Source organism: Ascaphus truei, chromosome 3 (assembly GCF_040206685.1).
Source record: "Ascaphus truei isolate aAscTru1 chromosome 3, aAscTru1.hap1, whole genome shotgun sequence".
Classification (NCBI taxonomy): domain Eukaryota; kingdom Metazoa; phylum Chordata; class Amphibia; order Anura; family Ascaphidae; genus Ascaphus; species Ascaphus truei.
In genome coordinates, this window is record NC_134485.1 from 422,792,281 (window position 1) to 422,815,248 (window position 22,968).

Consider the following 22,968-nt stretch of genomic DNA (forward strand, 5'->3'; position numbering starts at 1 on the left):
GGATGGTGGTGATATAATCACACATTGCCTTTTTACCATTTTATTCTTGTGAGTGTGATTCCTTACCCCCCCCCCCCCTTCCCTTCCCTTTTTCATATTAAATAGACAGTGTTATGCTATGGGGCGTGAGCTCTCTCTCTCTTTTTCTGTTTGTAGATATCCCTGGATGTGGTTTATCCCATGTAAGAGCAGCCGGAGAACCCCTTTGTCAGCATCATTTACCTTAATTCATGGACTAACATCTAAAGGACTGGTTGGACTCTATCTTTCCTTTTTTGCACTTTTGCACTATTTTTTATACTAAGCTTTTTTTTGTGTTTTACCATTTAGCTAATTGATATATATATGTATTTTTATTTTTAATTTTATTTTTACTTTTATTTTTTGCACTTTAATCACAAAAATTAACTTCATACACTTTAGTCACTTATTAGGTTATATACACTTGCAGTTCTACTTTGGCGCTACAATTTTTATTCATATATCTATATATATATATATAGTCAATGAAAAAATAGTTTGCACTCACGGTTTCTCAAATGAAGGCAGATGCTCGTCCCATATAGAAAAATGTACAGGGTAACCAGGGAAATCCAGGTAACAAAGAGACAGCACACCGCAATATAATGAAGTAAATAAAGTGTATTAACAACACAGGGCAGCCAACGTTTCGGTCCTCAGAGTGGAACCTTCCTCAGGGCAAGTATACACACACACACACACACTGGATTGATCAAATAAATAAGATTTTTTTTCTTTGATAAATCTGGGGCTATTAGCTTTAATAGAGGAAAGCTATTTAGAGCTGTCAACAGCTAAATGCAATGCTTTTGCAGCTAAAATTCAGTTCCCCAAGAAAAGGCAAGCGCAAAAAAGAAGCCTCCATAATGTAGAACAATAAATGAATACTGCACTACGGAAGTACTGATGTTTTTGAAACGCGTTGGGACAAGCATCAGTGACAGCAGCCTAGTATGATGTCAGAAGCCAAGCATGCTGGGACAGCAACATGGAAGTTGCTACATGGGAGACGCCAGTGCAGGAGAACTTTATAGACTAAATATACCCACTTACGTGCATATGGAGGCTTCTTGTTGATGCTTTCATTTTATTTTTCATAAATTTTAAATGAGAGAGGCCATCTCTTCTATCAAAGCAGCAATAACAAACCCAGAAAACTCATTAGAACGCACCTTCATTTTAGAACTGTATTGAGAAAATGTGTTTGACTTTAAGTACAACACACACAGGGACACCTATGTAGTAATAATAATAATAATAATAATAGCATGTTCTTGTATAGCGCTGCTAGTTTTACGTAGCGCTTTACAGAGACATTTTGCAGGCACAGGTCTCCGCCCCATGGAGCTTACAATCTATGTTTTTGGTGTCTAGGGCACAGGGAGATAAAAGTCACAAGGAGCCGACACCGGGACTTGAACCAGTGTCAGTCAGTGTCTTTGCTCACTGAGCCACTCCTATGTTATGAAAGTACTGACTCATATATATCTATATATCTATATATCTATATATATATATATATATCTCTATATATATATATATATAAAAGGAGTGAAAAGTAGCGCCAATCGTGAACAATATTAAATAAGAAATAATGTCAAATAGATACAAATAACCTAAAAAATAATATATATATAATATATATATATATATAATAAACCCAATCTAATAGATTAATTACAAACTAGAATATACACTCTAATACAAAAAATGTGTACATATAAAAAATATATAAATAAATAGTCCGAGTGCAAAAGTCCAAACCCTAATTATTACCTCTGTATGTTTTCATCTGTGTATGCTGCACTTTTATGCTAGAAGTGGACTCAGATATTTTAGCCATTGTCTTTATTGGAGTTACACTTGCTTCATAGGAGTTTAGACCGGCCAGTCTTGGGTGTTGGTAGGCTAATTATTTGCCACCACACCTAAGGGTTTGCTAACATTGTTATTATCCTGTGTGCTATTTGCAGTAACATCTATGTTTGCTATACAGACACTATATGTATTATAGAGGTAATTTTTTACTGTAATTATTGAGGTTTCAACTTAATTACTCAGCTTCAGTGACACTGTACCCAGCGTGTACCTGGATCATGTTGGTGATAGCCCCAGATTTTCCAAGGCAAGTTTTAGAATACTCGTCGGCGCACCTGTATAACACCCACAGCTGTACGTAGTGCCTTACAAGAGAGACAATACAGGAAATTATAATACAATAATCACAGAAAAGTCAGACAATAGGAACAGAAATCCCTGCCCCAGAGATCTTACAATCTAAGGCTGCGGCCCCTTTGCCTGTGCTGCACGCGCGCCTGCGAGGCTGGTGGCGTGTTCAGTTGAATTCCACGGTCTGCAGAGAGCTGCAGGGGGAAAGACAGGGGAGGCGTGACGGGGACGCGGCCGTGACGTCACCCGGCAGGTTCGCCCTCATTGGCCAAACCGCCGGGGGGCGTGGCCTAGCGCTCCATTGCGACTCCTGATCTCAATTTTCTTGAGAGCTGGAGTTTCTGTTGGCGCAGCTGCCCCCCTTCGCAGCGGGCCTGGCCCCATTGTGGGGCAGCTCTTGTCCCTGCAGCGTCTGCCACAGCGGACGCTGCAGTAGCCAGCGGGGATCTGGCCTAAGTGGAATGTTTGGAGATTCACAGAGACAGCAGGCGAGGGAATAAGTGCAGAGTATCCTATCTGTTATTAACTACCTACACACATTGCACAGTGATCTGGTGTTTGGGAAAAGGTATGTTTCTGCTTTTCTGGGAATCCAAGGTTATTTAAAAAAAATCCAATCTGTAATCCACTTGTTATGCATTTCTAATACTTTCACAATTTAATCAGCAGCCTCTAATGCTAGAGCCACAACTGACCTGTGTTTGTACTTTGTATAGCACATTGGAACCCTACCTACTGTAGTTAAAAATGATACAGTTCGTCCTTCCCAGCAAAAATCACCTTCCAGAATCCCACTTCCAGTGCCCATGTTCCATAAAGATATCGATCAATCCTCATTTCCATACTTGGCCCTGAATATTTACGTCCAGCCTACTTCTGCCAAACGGCAGATTCATAAAAGGGAAATACACGACTGTGACTTCTTTTGACGGCTTGTTTTAAAGAGATCACATGTTACACTTTTGTAAATCTACCATTATCTTATACTCATAGAAAATGCAAACTTTCTGAAATGTCATACTCTGAGCATGTCTGTAACTACTGCTTACTGTATGTACATTGCCACCCAGGACATACTTGAAAACAAGTGCATCCCAATGTATCTTTCTTTGTAACAGATTTGTGAACAATTAAGTATTTCAGTGAATTTTGCTGCCTCCTGGAAATTCAGGGGTGTTGCCATGATTCGTGAAAGCGAAATTTTGAGGAACCCCCAACTATCACTAAAAGCAATTCTCACCGGAAGCATTGTAAATTCTTCTGTATTTGATACAATTTTCAATTGACCAGAAAATTGTAGGGAACCCTTTTAGGTGATGCCCGAGGAACCCTGGTTGAAAAATTGGTCTAGATTAAATAAACTCTGATCAGATGAAAAATATACATTGAAGCCCCCCCAAAATTAGTAATGTGTTATTTCATAAAATATAAATGCAAATGAGTAATTCATTGCAAACATCAACTTAAAAGTTCTACCATCCATGAATTATAGTGTATACAAACCGTAAGGAGAAAAAATGTATAACGTGAAAAAAAGTTATATGTAAAAATCAATTCAATTCAGTGATCTAATATTATAACACTGCTTTATTCAAATAGTTGCTGCTCCGACCTTTAAACTGTGTGTTCAGTCTCCAAACAGATGATTGTTGTGATTATGGGGAGCACAGATGAATTAAAGCAAAAATGATAAAGAAAATGTCATAGCGTAAATAAGTTCACAATTATTTTAAAACGTGCGTGAAGTCCCAATATATGCATTCCCATATGATTTGTGATGTTCTGTCATTTCGAACCTCCCATGGCAGAAAGTAGAACCCTTCTTGTTATCACTGGATCCATTTTCAATAGCGCAAAGTAGAACAGTGATGCAAGACATAGTGTGTACATAACTATATTTAAACAATGTTTTTTGATGGCATTGCACTCACATTAAAAAAAGATAACAATAAGCAATTTAGTAATCCATCACTGTGGGATAGATCTGTGTTACTGTCACCAAGTGTCCTGCAAACAGATCTTGATGCTGCGACAGGCTCTCACTTTCGGCATCTCTTGTCAAATCCGATGGATGGCCCGTTCCTGTCAGTACATCACCTCCATTTCGACGCTCAACTCAACGCATTAAAACAAAGAAGGCTTCCTAATTAGTTATCTAGAGTCACTTAAATAGTTGTGAAGTTATGATATTTTCTTTGTCATTCTCGGTTTAATTCACCTGCGCTCACTATGGTCACGAGAATCCAATGAGTAATTAAATACAAATCCCTTATTCACTGCTATTCAATGGCCTCAAAAAACCTTTTGATACAGTTTCAAACTAATGGCAACAAATAGTGTCAATTTGCATCACCTACCCCAGGCTTGCCTTAAGCATATTTCGCCTATGTATATACAATGGCCACAAAAACATACAGGCAGTCCTCGCATATCCGACAGAATCTGTCCCGCAAACCGCCGTCGGTTAACGTCGCAGGTCAATGTTAATTGGCAGCGGTGACCATCGGATAAGCAGGTCCGGCGACGGATAATGCATCCAGCGGACTGCATTATGCAGTGTCGGATAACGCATTCGACAGATAGTGGGACATCGGATACCGAGGACCACCTGTACAGTTGTTAGGATAAGACAAACCAACGTAGACTAGATTATACAAATACATAATATTAACATTGTAGAATATGTGAATATGCTGTATTAACCCATTATCTGAGCAAGTGGCCAGCAAATCACGGCCAATCCATGACTCTGGTCACTTAGGCTATTAATGCCTTCTTATTTGCACATATGGATGTTATAGTTTATTTGCGTTTTTGTAGATTGTTAATGTTGAATGTTAACCCCACTGTTAGTGTAGCCTCGGGAATCAAAGCTGTTAAATAATGTTATTCCATGTGCTATGTGGTAAGCTCATCCAGGACAAAAAGTACTTTTTTATTTTTTATTTACTGACGTGTTGTTGATGTGTGACCAAAAAAAGCTGAAAGGTAAAAAACACAAGATCAACACACATCCAAAATCACTGAAACCCAGCATTTCACAAGGATTAACCTTTCCTTATGAATTACATCATATTGCACAAAAGCCAGCACATCTTTAACTCTTTCTAATACTGTATTTCATTTAAATCAAGGTTTTAATTACACATTTTGGTACGATACATTTGCCCACCACTAGAGATTTGTGAATTTGTTGAAAGTTGCTTCTACACAACTTTTTCCGCAAATGTTTCTAAAATATAGCTTTATTTAAATAGTTGCCAATTTTTTTAATTAGCACACAAAAAAATTATCCCAGGGGATAAGAAAGGTTCCTCTTTTTGCACTCAATATTATATTATTTTAACAGATATCGGACAAAGTTGTCCTAGCAAAAAACAAGTGTGCTATTATTGCCTTAGGGGCTATCAGATCGGTATACCCAGTTAAAAACAAAAATAATACAATTTTATTACATCAAAAGTAATTTGTGACTTAGTGAAATATTTACAGTGATAAATGTTTAAAAGAATCCTCCATAGGGGAGGAGTGGTTTTGAGACTCTATATTTTTTGTATTTACAGACTAATGGTCACATTAATATGTGTGTCTGTAATTTTATTGATGGAGGAATTTGAAAGATATACAATACATGTCATCAAATGGCTCAGATTCATCGATGACGTGTGTTTGGTGTGGAATGGCACTGAAAAAATCCTCCAAGAATTCATTCAGATACTCAATACCAATGAGCACAATCTGAAACTCACTTACCAGTGTAGCAAGGATAAATGGAGTTCCTGGATATTACTATTTTCAAATCCAAAGAAGGAGAGATACACACAAATATATATCGGAAACCAACCGTAACAAATACCTTATTACTTGTGGATAGCCACCACCCAAAGCACGTATAGGACAGTTCCAACGACTGCGCTGAAATTGCTCTACAGCAGCCAAAAACAAAAATCAAGCTGTTGATATGAAAGAAAGATTCTACGAGAGGGGATATACAAAAAACAAGGTATAAAAATCATATCATAGAGCACTACAAATGGACAGACCTAAACTTTTAAGAACCAAAAAAAACAAAGAGAGTGATCATAACATAAGATTCATTAGTACCTTTACAAATCAATCCTACCAGGTTAATAAAATTCTACAAAAACATTGGGATATTCTTTCAGAAGACCCGGACCTAAAAATGGTATTAAGAGACCAACCACAAACAGGCTATAGGAGAGCAAAAAACCTAAGAGATAAATTAGTACATAGCCATTTTCAAACACAATCTCATAAAACGTGGTTAGGGGAGAAACCTGTGGGATCTTATGTGCCCGGTGTAAAGCGTGTAAATTAATGGCCAAAACTAAAACCTTTACCAACTCTATGGGAACAATGACATACAAAATCAAAAGTTTTATAAACTGCCAGACAATGGGAGTTATTTATTTGATTATATGTAAATGTGGCAAAATGTATGTATGGAAGATGAGGAGACACTTAAAAACAAGAATTTTGGAACACATGGGAGATATTCGACATGCTCGAGATAAACCAATGGCCAAACATGTGAATAAAACAACAACACAGGCAGCGCTAACCACAATATAATGACAAAGTGTATATCACCCTACATACAAATGACAAAGCATGTATAAGGGGCTGCCTAGGATACAAAAACTGATCCCCTGGTCAGAACTATAGTATGGAAAGGGAAAGTATCCAATGGCGCCTATATATAATACACTTAAAGGATATATGAAAACCAAGCCTGTTGGCTGATGGACGTAACTCCTCACGTTGTGCTTAAAGAAAAGAGAAAGCACAACACATAGCGTAATACTGTAACTATATACACACAACACTTAACAATACATATAACAGCTGAGAAGTTGATAGGTGAAATATGTAATTTAAAACATTTAATAACAATTATAAATAATATATAATACACATGGACATATAATAAACAGTTAATCTAATAAAAATGATGATAAGGTACTCTGCACCACCGATGGAGATAGTAGAAATGCCTACTCACCAGATGGAGTAGGTAAGTAAGCAGTGGATAATTTTGAGAGTATCCCCTCTCGTTTCTTAAGGCTGCTCTCTGCTGGCTACCGTCTCTGGAACCATGCGTTTGTAAATCTTCATGCGGGTGCTTCCGCAGCTCGCTTGGACAGCCGCCCAGATGGTGTAGAACCGCAACAGCTGATTAAGTACGCCGTCAGCATCAGCAGATCAGTTGGTTAACAGCGGACGTAGATTCAGCGGCAGCAGCTACTTCAGCACGCCGTCGGTATCAGCGGGCTGACTGGTCAGCCGCAAACGTAGATGATACAAAGCGTGGGGATACTATCACCAAAGTGCAGAGTACTAAAAAACGCCACCCTACGCGTTTCGAAAGGCTCTCTGCTTTCTTCCTCAGGGGTAGAAACTGTTTATTATATGTCCATGTGTATTATATATAATTTATAATTGTTTTTAAATGTTTTAAATTACATATTTCACCTATCAACTTCTCAGCTGTTATATGTATTGTTAAGTGTTGTGTGTATATAGTTACAGTGTTACGCTATGTGTTGTGCTTTCTCTTTTCTTTAAGCACAACGTGAGGAGTTACGTCCATCAGCCAACCAACAGGCTTGGTTTTCATATATCCTTTAAGTGTATTATATATAGGCGCCATTGGATACTTTCCCTTTCCAAACATGTGAATGAAACACATGAAGGAAATACAGATATATTACAGTTTGTCGGTATTGAACATGTATAACCAGGTCCTAGGGGAGGAGATTGGGATAAACATCTCTTACAAAGAGATGCCGGGGGATATTCCAATTACATACACAGAGTACTGCAGGGTAGAATGAGAGATTTATCTACTCAGCATATTTATAATAAACACACACATTCTTCCAATATTTTTATTTATTAGGTTCACAGAATTGTTTGTTAACACACACCATAATTACATTTTTAGGGACGCAGATGGGTCGGCATTGATCACACAAAAATACAAACATCTACATATCATTATACTTACCTGATCACTTTATTCACTCACTTACACTTTATCTATTTTATTTTAACAGAAGATAATATAAATATATATATATATATATATATATATATATATATATATGCAAATATAACTGTATGCTCATCTGCATGTCTTAGGCAGGTCTGCAACCCCGCCTTTCCCCATGGAGAACGGCGGGGTTGCAGACCTGCCTAAGACATGCAGATGAGCATACAGTTATATTTGCATATTTGCTTTCCTGTGGAGTGTTTTTGTCACTTTTTTTACTCACCATAACTTAACTCAGTATTATGTTTTATATATATGTAGCCCTTTTTGTGAACCGGCCTGACCCACCCAATCTCACATTGGCCCCTGTGGTCTAACCGGTCCCTTTCCCTGCGGCACACCTCTTCTAAGGGACTACTGGTAACTGTATAACACCTGTGGCTCCAGGAGATCTGAGCCTCCGCTAGCTGGGAGCCTGGGGAAACCCTTACCATTTACCTGGTGCATCGCCTCCACTTACCCAGGTTCCCCGTTATGAAAGATAGCCCTGGGTAAGAAATACAATAACACACGTATACGATAAACCAATAACTAACACTTTACTTGACACACATATAACTCATTACATAACATCATGCTTATGCTCTATCCGCATCACCTCGGCCCAATGTCTAGTGTTCCCACCCAGTGTCCTGTGATCCCCCACACCCAATGTCCCGTACTCCTACGGAGGTCGTGGGTGACTGCGCAGTCACTATATGAATAGGCCTGTTGGTGCACTTATAATACAGAAGTACCTTCCGAGCACTCCGATGCTCGGGACCGCAACACACTTCTAAAAGGGTCAGACGTCCATCTGATCCTATCCAGGTACTTCTCTCCGTGGACCCCAACGAGGGTCCCACCGCTTCCCGGGAACTCAACCGTCTCTCGGTAACACCAACCGCATCACGGGAACTCAACCGTCTCTCGGTAACACCAACCGCATCACGGGAACAGCAACCGCCGCTATCCCTAACTATCCCTATCAGGACAGGAAGCCTAACCTAGGGCCTGTCCCTGATGAACGGCAACCTGGGATGGCTTGGGGAAAACTCCTAGGGCCTGTGGAACAATAACCTGCCCCCCTCCCCTAGCTACCCAGTCCTATCTGAAACTGCTAACTAACACCTAACAGCCTGCAGTAGACATACAGCTCACACTGTCAGCCTGCAGGTATTCACACACGCTGCACACACTGCGCCCAGCACATGCAGCAACACACACAGAACGATACACACCATTCACTGGAACCCGCAGCAAATCCACTGCTCGCACGCTGTGCCTATTTGCCAGTGCGCACAGCCCTATCCGCTGTGGCACTGCCAAACTGCACCTTCCGCACCTAAGGGTAACCTCCTTATCTAGGGCCGTCCCTCTTCAGTTACCCCCTGCCCTTACCGGGAATTGGGGCCTGCCTGGGGACCTAAGGAGAACCCTTACCTGGTGCAGGAGCCACTCGCTCCCTACACCCTTCCTACTCCTTCCTCTGCCTCTTCCTGACTCACTCTGCAAAGCCCGGGAAATGTATCTATATTCCCGGGCTGAGCTTCCTCCAGCCCTATTGGCCGCAATAGAACACCTGACCCCTGTCTCCCTATGCCTCCTGGGAATTGTAGTTACCAGGGGGCTGCCTAAACACTGGGGCCGCGTGCGCGCTTCTCCCGCGCATGCGCGAACACCTAATGGCCGCCGCAACCTCACTATCTTCTTCCCTAATCTCGCGCGATCTCTCCCTGCTCTGGGGATCCTACCTGCGCATGCGCGACCTGTCGGGAGCCTTCCCTGCGCTGGCCACCTACTGCGCATGCGCGAACTAAAGCGCAATGGCGTCGCCCTCTGTACAAGCCGCCAAGCCGGAGGCAACGCGATCGCGGCCCTAGCAACGGCCCGATCGCGTCCCCGGCAACCGGCCTGCGCCTCACAGTCCCGCTCTGCTCCCTGCTCTGGCCCCACCCTCGCGAAGTGCCGGCGGGTCCGTCGCAGCCTCCGGCGGCACCCGCTACCATACGGCACTCACGGAGAGGGGCCAGAAAGCTCAAATTTACCTCGGGGCTACATATATATATATATATATATATATATATATTTTTTTTTTTTAGATTGTTTTCGCATTGACCATTAGGGGCGAACCAAAATAGATAGTTTTCACTCCTACACACTATTACATAATAGCTTATAGTTTTCATTACTTTTTTATAAATATATTTTATTTATAATTTTTTACACTATTTTAAGTTACACAGAGGTAAAGGGGAGGAATATAGTTTAACCTTAGATCCGTATTGACCAATAGGGGCGGATCAATATGTTTAGATACATTCCCACATTATAATATTTTATATTTAATATGCAATGTTCAGCTTTGTTTAGTCAGACCTTGTGTACTGTGACATCACTAATTGACGTGTCAGGTTAAACCTGACATGCGTTTTACTACATGGCAACTTCTTGCAGGAAAGTGCTAAATGAACTAAAAGAGAAAAACACCGTTATTATTAAACCCGCTGATAAAGAAGGAAATATTGTGGTACTTAAAACTGAGGACTACAGTAAAGAAAACATTGGGTGATTATCGTGTCAAATGTTATCAAAAGTATCCAACCATTGAATTCACGAAGGAACAATGGGATTCATTAAAGTGGTCTTGAAAACAAATCAATTTCCAAAGATGAGTATCTCTTCGTGATACTCAAAAATCCACAAATTGCGACATTTTACAGCAGCCCAAAAATAAAGAAAAATGCCCATAAACCACCTGGGTGTCACAGTTTTAGGTAAATGTAACCTGACAGAAAAATCCGGTGTCAATGTTGATCAAGTTTTGAGGAACTTTGTAACGTCATTGCCACCCTACTTCAGAAACACTAAAGATGTCTTAATGAGACTAGAAGGGGTTACACAAGGAGTTTAGACCACGGAGAACATGACCGTTTATTTGTACACCCCTTCAGTACCTTCTTACTCATAATTATTTTCTTTTTAACAACATTTTTTACCAACAGATATAGGGAACAGATATGGGCACTAATGTGCCCCAACATATACCAGTCGATAGTTAGAATGGTGGGAGGAAGTCAAAGTTTTTACTGAAAATCTACAGCACTATATTAATTACTGTATATAGATTCGTGGATAAGATACATCGATGATGTATTGTTTGATTTAGAGTGGCTCTAGAAAGCAATTGAATGATTTCATAGAAGTCTTAAATACTAATGAGCACAACTTAAACCTAACATCGGAAATAAGTGTAATATACATAAACTTTAATTTAGTGATCTAAAAATCACAAAACATATAGATGGCACATTAACAACTACGGTATATGGAAAAGCAACAGCCACCAACAATAACATAAGAACTGATAGCCATCATCCACATTAATTCATTAAGGTCATACTGGTGTGTCAATATCTTAGGATCCGGGGGAAATTACTCAAATATGGTAGAACCATCCGCACAGCTCATAACTGGGATAAAAACAATATAGTATCTTATGCTTTCGCCAGAATTTCACAAGTACAATGAAGAGTATGTTGCGATATTACTAATTATTACAGCAGCCCTTGCATTTTCCTTCAGAAATATCAAAAAGTATTTAGTTAATGAAAATTACATCCAATTTTTAACAAATATTTAGAGTGTATTGAATCTCTGAACAACAATTATAAATAAATAATTATAAACATCTTATATTGATCAAATCCCCACCAGGGAGATTTCTGCTTAAATAATTATACTTTTGATTCTATACACCAGACTATTTTCATTTGCATTTCTTCATTCTATTCTATTTCATTGATTCCTTTACCTTAGTACATGCTGAATCGAGGGGAAGCTGTGACTAAGCTGCAGAGAATTAATTGACCAATGAATAGTTGTATTTTGCACACATCACCTATTTGCGGTGTCGTAGCCCTGTTTATTTTAACTTATTCTTTTGATATATACTTTTCTAATAAGGGAAGTGCCACAGTCGCTTTCAACTAGTGCAAATGGGCCTGAAGAAGGGGTAGTCCCAGAATTGTTGCCCTCATTATCTATTTTTCAATAGTTATTATCTAATTCTTTTTGGGGGGGTTTATACCTTTTTTTTGTTTTGTACTATTTATTTTTTTTGCAGTCGCACATTTCCCTCTTTTTTTGGTGTTGATATCCTGGTAAAGGCTGTGGATAAGAATGATAATTTTTCTAGTACATTTTTCTGGTCACTAGATACAATTCTACGTGTTATCTATCACAGCTCTTTACAGTCTCTCTATTTCAATGTACAGTACGAAGTGTACATGTAATATATTAAGTATAAAACAAAATATTTCGTTATTTTTTTTAGTCTCTTTTTAGAGTTTAAAGTTAAGTTTCACATTGAGTGCTGGTAACCATCCCATAAGTTTCCGTGACATCATTTTATCTCCTTGTTGTCATTTTTTCCTGTTATGCAGTGCTGTTTTCCAATACAAACAAAGAGCTATCTTTTAAGTACTTTGGAATTTTTTATAAATAAATCACTCTTTTTTTATTTCTGTCTTTTGTTGGATAAAATCAGCAACTACTTTGAAAATTAGCTAGGCGCTGGTTCCAGTCTGTTGCTAGGCAACATGTTTCTCATAGCAACTGACAACTACAAAAAGTTGTTGTGCACCTCTTGATGTCACTACCCTGTGAGAAGCAGCCAGGTGGAGAAATGCACTTTGAGTGTTAGACGACATGTCAATGAGTGATGTCGCAGTGAACAAGTTTCCAACAAGACTAAGCTGAAAATGGTGAATTATGTCTGTTTAACAGACTATGAACCATGTATTCTATTAATTTTTTAATAAATATCCCATACTCCACAGCTGCAGAGGCCATTATTCTAAAACTTTGCCCGGTGTACCGCTCGGAATGCCCCTGTCATGGCGCGTGATGTTTTCCAACCGTACCGCCATTGACTCACACACACACACACACACAGCCCTATTGAAGCTTCCAAAAGTCTTCAATGCATATATTGAGCAAAATTAAATCATCAAGAACTCTCTTGTTGGTTGAATAACACCTTTGAGTTCCAGGGAGCAGACGAGTGCAAAAGTATTACAACCTACTGTATGATAAATCCCTCATACCCCTGCACCTCCTGATCACATATACTGTAACGTAACATTATGAAACATGATTTTTAATTTTTTTTTTTACACTTTCGTTTACCATAAACCATTTTATTATGCAGTCCAGAATACTGCGGGGCCTAAGATTTTATTTTTTAAATGTTGTGCTAAAAAGAAGTTTAAGCCTTCAAAAAACAGGCATCGTATGCATGAAATTTTTATACATATGAAACATATATATTTTTTGATGCCTCACGTCATGTTGAATATCTAATTCATACAATTTAAATGAAAAAATGTGTTTATTTTTTTTACATTTTTTAAGTGCATTAATAAATAGGCCATAAATTATTAGCATAATATTATTTATAGTAGCCATACTGGGAAAATAATACATTTAGTTAACCAATATAATGAAACACCTATACTGTGTAAAACATATTTTTGGATTTATACATATAAAAACATTTCAGTCATGAATATTTATTAATTCTGTGCTAACACTAATAAGAGTTATTTTAGGTTTACGTGAAGTTGAACTTGGCATACGATTTTGATGCACTTTTAACTGATTTTGTGACTCCCAGAAATCATATTTTCAGCCTCACTGATGAGCTGTAGAGATACAATCTGCATTCGGTAATCAACCTGGGTAAAAGGTGAAAGGAAAGAAAAACCTAAATCATCATTAGGCAGTCATTTCTCTGCCCCGGGTGCACTGAAAAATGTGTCAAGTCACTAGCTTAGATAACAATGCGTGGAGGGGATCACGTGTAGGGAACTCTTTACAGTGCTCAAGTCCCTGGCTGCAAAATTGGGGGAAAACAGGACAAAACACAGCACCAGATCAATCAAAGTAAAGGAATCTCATTGAAAGCAATTGTAGTTTTTCCTTTGATTAATTATTTTGCACAGTTCGTCAGCTGGCAAACTTCAAAAGATAACCCCGACTATGTTATATTGCCTGTCCTCAGTTTGCATATCTCAGATCTAGGCTGAGCTTGTAAAATGGAAACTATTACTAGTATTTCATGAATTGCAGGCAATCCGGTCTTTTATTTGACTAGTGATGAAAGAGCTACAGAGTGGACTTTATACTAAAGGAAAATAACAAGAAATACAGGCACATGATCTGATACAACATCTTTCATAATAACCGGAATTTATGACTTTGCACAGCGAGGTGCGTGATAACAGTACTCCATGCTGGCATGTACAGCATAGGACATGCCGTATTCATAGAACTACAGTGTATGTTTGGTCTTTTGTTTTTGTTTTTTTGAGTCAGAACTTTTTAACTCTTTCTCTGCCAGAGGTTCAAGGTGAAATTCCCCTACCCAATGTTATATTGTGTCTGTAGATGATGATAAAAGGAGACCGGCATTAGTATGATAGAGGTCTTGTTTACCTGAAACAAGGTTTGAATTATTAAGCTATTTTATTTTACATAACCAGTCATTCTTTGAAGTACAATTACGTGGCTACCAACCGTGGCAAGGAGGGCCACTAGTGTTTTTATTTACAAACACAAAGTATCACTCTTTATTATTCATAAACACAAAGCCCCACAATGTATTTTCTTACAAACATACAGTTCTGCTTTATTTTTTAAAAGAGTGTTTTTTTTTAAAAGCTTTCGTCCTCTCTGTATTTAGAGCAGACATATTGCATACAACTTGCAGGCAGTCATCTTTTTCCATCCCAGGACTGTAGAGAAGTTGAGTCTTGCCTTTGCTTTAGGAAACCAATGCGAGATCCAGATATCAAAATGTGTAAAAGAAGTCAGGTGAGAGCATTGTATGTTTTAAATGTGGAAGGGGAGAAGAAAACAACTATGTCCGATCCTATGTCCATCACAAGTCACATGCCCAAGGCAAACTGGAGAGAAATCTGATAGGAGGCAGTGTGAGTGTGCTGCTGGCATCACACATGGGGTTACATCTATATACATACACAAACAACATGTACCATATAGTAGGCACATGTACCTTTTTTGTACCTCAAAAAAACAAACAAAGGAAAGCACAATGCACGAGACATAAAAATAAATATACAAATACTTCACCCAACAACAGGATTGATGAATAAAGCACTGTGTGAATGGGATCAAAAAAAGAGTTGAATTGGGGTAACCAAAATATCTGCTGTGGGACCTCTCAAGTTGGTGTTGGAGGTTCAACAGCGGACCATGAAAAACAAAGACATTTTAAAAAACCTGGGAACATTTTGAATGAAGATGAAATACTCAGCTAATTTTTTTCTGACAATCATATAAAGAAAAAAATGATGTTTGAAGAATCACCTGGCACCCAGCCAATGGAGAAATCCACAATGGATCACATCAACGTTTCCATGTAGTATGCCAAAAGGAACGGGATGTTTCAATGTACTGTCCGGAAAGAACCAAAAAAGATCACCTCAAGTTGTACAGGAAAGATAATTGACATAAAAGCTTTATAAACTGCAATTCAGCCTCTGTTATGTATATTTTGGAATGGCCACGTCACACACAGTATGTGGGACGAACTAAAGTGAATATAAAAATGAGATTTTTGTAACACAGGCTTAATATTCTGGCTGGCATTTTAAAACATGGCCTCTCTAAACATTTTTTAAATTATCACAATAAAGATGTGACAGGAATGATTATTAGAGACCATTGCCCAAAGTGATAGAGGTGGATATATATATATATATATATATATATATATATATATAAAAATATATATATAAAATTAAAATAGAGAGAGACCTTCTGGATACTCTCATTGAACACCTAATAGGTTAAGTCTTGATATTGACTTAGATTATTATTTTAGCTTAATTTATTTTGGGTGCTTTCTGTTGGCAAGCGTGTGTGTGTGTGTGTATGTGTGTGTGTGTGTGTATATATATATATATATATATATATATTGGAGAAACAAGAGAAAAGCGACCGATCCATGTGTAAAATCTGGTAACAAAAATTTAATAAAAAATCACACGACAAATGCACACTTACAATTTGTCAATGCAAATTAAGCATTGTATGGGTAAACCCATGTGCCAACAAGTAGCTGCTCGCCGAATGTTTACTTCAGTACATCAGACCTCACTGCTACCGGTGCATCACAGTCAGATGTCCCTCCAGAAATTCAGGTATACAGTCTATTGTTCCAGCTTTAGATGCTGTGTGTGGCTCAGGGAACGTCCTCCCTCTCCTGGCAGCAGACACACAAGCTATTTCACCAAACGTAGCTCCTTGAAACCACGTGCCCTACAAGTACGCGTTTCTTCCGATTGACGGACAGACAAGCATTTGTTAGGTTGTACTTTTTAATCCCAATTTGTATTACATTTATGTATGTATGTATTGTGATACCATTACTGTCCTCTAGGTGCTGGAATAGGGCAAACGCATTAGTATCGGAGTGGGTAACAGAGTGAGAATGCGTGAGAAGTCTTGTAACTAAAATGTTACCTCCAGAAAGTTGCAGCCTCCTTGGTGGTAAGACAATGATAGGGTTGAATAAGACAAAAATAACTCACATGTTCCCTCCTTGAAAGTGTCCTTTGGAGTGAAAGATACATCCTAACCCACTCCTAGAGTTTCCTTGATGTCCTAATGTGGCGTGACCAGCCGCAAGTAGATAGATTCAAGCAGGTAAAGCGAAAAAATCAGCAGCGTACAGCCACGGGAGCCAGGTATGAATAATATAACAATACAGCTCAACCCCCTTATAACGCTGTGCTTGGGCTCCAAAGAATCACATCGCGCTATAAGCGGATCGCGTTAGAAATAATGTACAATTGTACAATAAAGTATTTAAGATACCAATATCCGTGTTGTAAAGTATTCATAGATACTAAAATTTGGAGCCACGCTTGCATCGCGTTATAAGCGAATTTGCGTTGTAACGGATCGCTTTATAATGGGTTTGAGCTGTATATACTTTATTTAACAATTAAACATCACCAAGAAGGGTTTCTAACACCTCTTTGGTGATGTTTAATTGTTAAATAAAGTATTTTTTTATATATTATTCATACCTGGCTCCATTGGATGTGCGCTGCTGAATTTTTCGCTTTACCTCTTTGGCTATACATGGGATAAACTAAAGCTACTGGTGCCTCTCACCCTTCCATAGCCTCGGGTACTGTGCAATGGTTGGCTATAAAGGCATGAATGCTGCAATTCTGGTTTACTTTTTGTCTAAAGGTTAGAAGTCATCAGGCAGAAGATAAACATGAGTGTCAAGTTCATGCGAGTTGTTGATCCACTGGAATTGTACTGTATCTTGTGTGCATTTCAGTTCCAGTTATTGGAGATGTGCTAAAGAAGAGTTCATAGCAGTAATTTCTGGGGAATAAGACACCTTCCTCCATATTCCTGGCATATTGCGTTAATACAGAATATGTTTCTGATCCACCAAAAGGAGCTACAAGTACAGAGAAAAAATACCCCGTTTCTAAAATATAGCCATTGAGTTCATGAAGCTGAATTTCTCATAAACAGGATACTGGCTGGAATTCGGCAGTCTGCACTTGTGTCCTGTTTTAGCCTTCACCACATTTCCTAGGTAAGATCCAATACTGTATATAACCTCACTTGCCTGGAATGTGATTTTAGAAACATTAGTCTTTCACCATTTAGCACGCACTGTACGTGACCAACGCCTTTGTTGTTTGCGTCAAATGTTTTAAAATACTTTCAGTGTTAAAAGAGCTAATCAAGTTTGATACATTTTAGTACTAAAGAACATTTAGTTCTTTAAATATAACAGTGCAATAGTAAAAACTAGGAATGTTGGTGCATAGAAAATTACTTCTCTTACAGTAACTCCCCCTTTAGCTCCTTTTGACAACTTTCAATAATCGTAGATTATATATTATTTATCTAGTATTAGCTATATACTGTACTCAGTGATTTATAGAAATTGTATACAAAACAGCATGTATATATATATATATATATATATACATATATATGTATATAATGATATATATATATACATGCTGTTTTGTATACAATTTCTATAAATCACTGAGTACAGTATATAGCTAATACTAGATAAATAATATATAATCTACGATTATTGAAAATTATTGACATGTATTTATATATTTTTATATATATATATATATATATATATATATATACACACATATATTTATATAACAAAAACGATGACCACATCAGATATAAAAGTAAACAATAGATTAAAAGAATCCATGCCCCACATCTTAATGTGATGCAGATCAGCTTGATAAATACATACAAACTAGGAGAGACTGTCCTGTTAATAGCAACTCCAGTTTCTAAACCTGTACAAAAACAATATAAAAGAAGGCTAGTGTCATGTTTAATACACATTCAGTATTAAGAACATTGTTTTACATACAGTATATATAAAGGCACCAAGAGTTTGGTTTATATTCATATCTGGTAAGGTTTTATATAAAAAAAATTAACACATTACACATTACACATTTTCAGAAATTATGTTCATTATTTACATTAATGAAACACTATCATTTACTACTCTTTGATAAAGAGCTTACAGGCGCCAAACATGTAAGAGATACTTTGCCTGTTATCCTCCATGTGGTCACGAGCCCAAGAAACTTCTTTTAATTTAATCTGTGCTTGCCAACTTTTTGCAGTGCACCGCCTCACTGCTTTTTTTTTTTTGCTGCTTGATCTTCTATAAAATGTACTTATATCTGCTCTTCTCGTGTATTTCCTTAGATAGAAACGGTCATTTTCTGTGGAGTATTTTCTACAATTGTTTATTTTGTACATTGTGCGACATCATATAATGCATGCAATGCATAGATTACTGGAGTTAAACATTTTCATATAATTGTATGAAAAGCAGAATCAAATCCTACAGGCTCTTAGCTTTTTGCGTGTGGAATAAACTCAGAGAAAGAAACCTACAGCCCAAAGGGATTTACAATCTTGACAACTATCCAAGTGCCACTTGGCAATCGAAATCCCATATGAATCCATCATGAACACCTTAATTCATGTTAGCTGGATCCAAAGAACTGTTCTGCCTTGTTTAACATAATGTTATTCACATATTTCCCAGCTAAAGAACACTGCTATTTCATGTACTTTGATCAGATCAATGTTAACAGTTCTTGGAATATTTCCTAGAACCCTACTGTGCATTTGATTGAAGAATAAACGTATCTAATCTCTGCTAGTTACATATTAAAGAACATTATCTCTCATTAATCAGCGTCAGCATTGTACTGTATGACTGTATTCACTTTTCGGCGATCCGCCGATACGGCGGCACCGAGAAGGGGGCCGCCATCTTTTATTTTCACTCGCGCATGCGGAGAACGGCGGTTGCGCCCGGCGCGCATGCGAAGACCGGTGTCAGCGCACGCATACCGTAGTTTGCGCACGCAGACCATAGGCCGCGCATGCGCAGAACGGCAAAAACGCTGTTCTGTGCATGCACAGAACTGAAAATCGCCGGATCCGTTTTCCGGCGATTTTCACTATACGGCGGGCCCCTGGAACGGAACCCGCCATATACCCAGGGCCCCGCTGTATTTCATGTTAATTTGTATCGTGATTTATATTTTTTATCACTATGCATAGAGGTTAGGGCGCCCCTATTTTCTTGTTTTTTCAGGGTTGTAGGCACACATTATGAAATGTTTGAACTTTTGTGTCTCTGTCCATCACCTTCTACACTGTTATCTAAAGCAGAAATGTTTGCAGTGCCATAAACTGCTGAAATGATTCTGCTATGTGGGAAAACAGCAAAGTTTAGGGTGCGTCTGTTTGACAGAGCTGCATTCTTTGAAACCGATGGAGTAAATCGATATCAAGCAGAATTATCCCCTGTATCTTGTAAACATACTGCACAAGTTCTCTAACTGTATATTAAAATGTATTGTATGATCACGGAAAGACATTGAAGGACTAACTATAAAGGTGCTGAAAAATGCATCTAGATGCCCAGCTCCAAATGTTTTTTTACTGCTTAGTTTTACTACGGTGTAAACTGTTATAAACTTGTTGAAGTGATAGGATTTCACACCACAATTGGCAGATGATTACAGTGCATAAATCATTTTTTTTTTAAAGTAGCAGAATGAGTTTCACAATTTTGAAGCCACCATTACAGTATGATTAATAAGAAGTTCAAACTGCTTTGATATATTGGTGTATAGAGATGCATGTTTAAAATGCTTCAGTAAGCATCTTTTATACGGCAAACGAATCCATAAGGTCCCATTCTACAAAGAAGTTTCTCCCAAAATCCTCACGCCAGGAAAAGTTGGCATGAAGGTGGTGAGAACCTGCTGAGAAGCGGCGAGACGGGACTTATAAAAAAGCTTTTTTCCTGCATCAGATTGAATGCCGGGAGTCTCCGGAGCTGATACCCATTAATATCAGCAGCAGAGACCCCCGGCTTCCGTCCGATGCAATAAAAATGCATTTACAGGCAATTTCATTACCTTAGCGGGTAATCGCTAAGGCAACAAAGGGGTTAACCCCTCCCACTACCCACCAAGGGCCAAATACCCCCTTCGCCCAACCCCGCTACCCACAATAAACACTAATATCCACCTCCTCTACCCCACATGATTGATACCAGAGGCCGCGGGTGTCTGGGGTCCTCAGGTGGTCTCTGCGGGCTCTTGGATGGTCCCCGCGGTGTCCGGGGGTCCTCAGGAGTTTCCTGTGTGTGTCTGTAGGCCCACGGGTGGCCGCATGGGTGTAGGGGGTCCTCAGGTGGTGTCTGTGGGTCCCCGCTGGCCTGTGGTACAAATCCTGTGGCCAAATTGTTTTTGCAATACATTTAAATAAATACACCCCCTCCATCCCGCCCCAACAGGGGTAAAACGATGTGAAGTAATCCCTTAAAGTTATGTCACATCCCACCATGACCTATCACATGGTGTAGCAACCAATGGGATTGTCTTCAATCCCATTGGCTGTAATACCATGTGATATAGCCATGTGGTTTTAAGGATTTGACGTACCTCCCTTGGAGATGACATCACATCCTTAAAAAATAAAAAAGAGGCGGGCACATGATACAATCAGATTGGAGCTGTACCATCTGACCTGAAATGTGACATCACAGGCCCTATATAAAGCCGGGATGCCTCATTTAAAAGGAGGAAGACAACGAGACAACATCCATTGGGACTTACCATGCGGTTGGATTGACTTATGATGACAGAAGATAGAATATTAAAGAAAATAAATAATGACAGACGAAGATAGAAGAAGGTGATAGAAGATAAAAGGAAAAATAATTTTGTTACCTGTTCCGGATCTTCAAGGTGGATGGCGTTGGATTGACTTTGATGATGTTGCCGCGGTACAAGAGATTGCAGAAATGCAGTGATTCAGAGTGTCAATGCTTCTAAAGGTAAGAAAAATATTGAATGTATGTAAATGTCTTTTTACAGGTTTTTTTATTGTATTGTTTTCTTTTTCTTTTTTCTTTGCCCATTGACTGATAATGTATTAATCTGTGCCCGTTTAGGGTACAGATAAATACAGTGACAGCCAATGCATTTTTTGGCAAATGCTTTTTTTCTATTGATTGTTGTTTTTTCTTTTTCTGTTTATTGTTTGGCTTAAATCGTTTGTAATTTGGATGGCTTTTTTTAAATTTCATATTCCGATTGTTAGCGTTTTTATTTCATTATTTCTTTTGTTGACTACTGGTTTTAATTGATGTGTTGCCTAGTGGTTTTATTAATTTATGGAATTGTTGGCAAGTGGTTTAAATTAATTAATTGATTTGCTGGCTACTGCTTTTATGTATTGAATTGCTTGTTTTGTGTAACAGGTATTCCCCCACCCAATCGCATATAGAGTGTATATGAGGGGGGACCTATATGTTACTAGGTGTGGTGCTTTACCTGTTAGGCTCACAGGAGGCCTGAGCCTCCGCCAATGAGAGCCTGGGGTGTATCCTCCTGAACAATACTATATGGTGCAGCGCCGCCTCCTGCGATGGCTCCCAGCAGAGCGGGAGTTGTTCCTCGCAGGACACATACAAATGAACACATCCACTGGATGTAAAATAGCAACGGTCTTTACTATATGCAGAATGTAACTTAACACATACATCAGCAATAAACAACAAGATATATGTACCACCCTCTGCCACTAGCTGGCAACTATAACCTTGCCCCTAACTGGGCTATACCTTCTTAGCCCCTGCTGGACTATACCCTTACACCCCCTTCCCAACCCTGTGTCCAGAGTGTCCAAGCCCACCCAAGTGTGTGAACAGGCCTGTCACATGTGAGGAGCAAGTTAAAGTTGGTGCACGTGTGGAAGGCTGTAAATACATGCCCAGGTGTCTCTACACCTGGGTGTCTTCGCAAAGGGTCTACCAGCGCTGATCTGTACCTCCGCGTGGGATGGGGTCCAGCCGAACGTCCCACCATAAGGACAGTCTCTGTATCAGCAACACAGCTTACAGGAACATGCAGCAACACTATCACTGGTCCCTGCACTAATGGACTCCACAGGGTCTCTCTCTCTCCATACACTAATGAACTGCACAGGTACTGTCACTAGGTCCCTGCTAAACACACAGCTGAAGGGGCACAGGGTCCTTACCTAAGAGCCTGTCCCTATGAACACCCACCCTCAATAGTGGG

General features: G+C 38.9%; 1 protein-coding gene across 4 annotated transcripts in view; it reads left to right on the plus strand.

Moving 5' to 3' along the window:
- Positions 1 to 22,968, plus strand: part of SLCO2B1 (solute carrier organic anion transporter family member 2B1) — a 194,908-nt gene that overhangs the window by 57,529 nt on the left and 114,411 nt on the right. Inside the window, exon 1 of one of the 4 annotated variants that reach the window (XM_075592779.1) lies at positions 17,598 to 17,891. The exons of 2 other annotated variants lie outside the window; for them this stretch is intronic. The gene's annotated coding sequence lies outside the window, so the exon portion shown is untranslated. Of the gene's footprint in view, positions 1 to 17,597; positions 17,892 to 21,474; positions 21,720 to 22,968 lie in introns of those variants that run through there. One more of the 4 variants, XM_075592780.1, reaches the window with a different exon arrangement.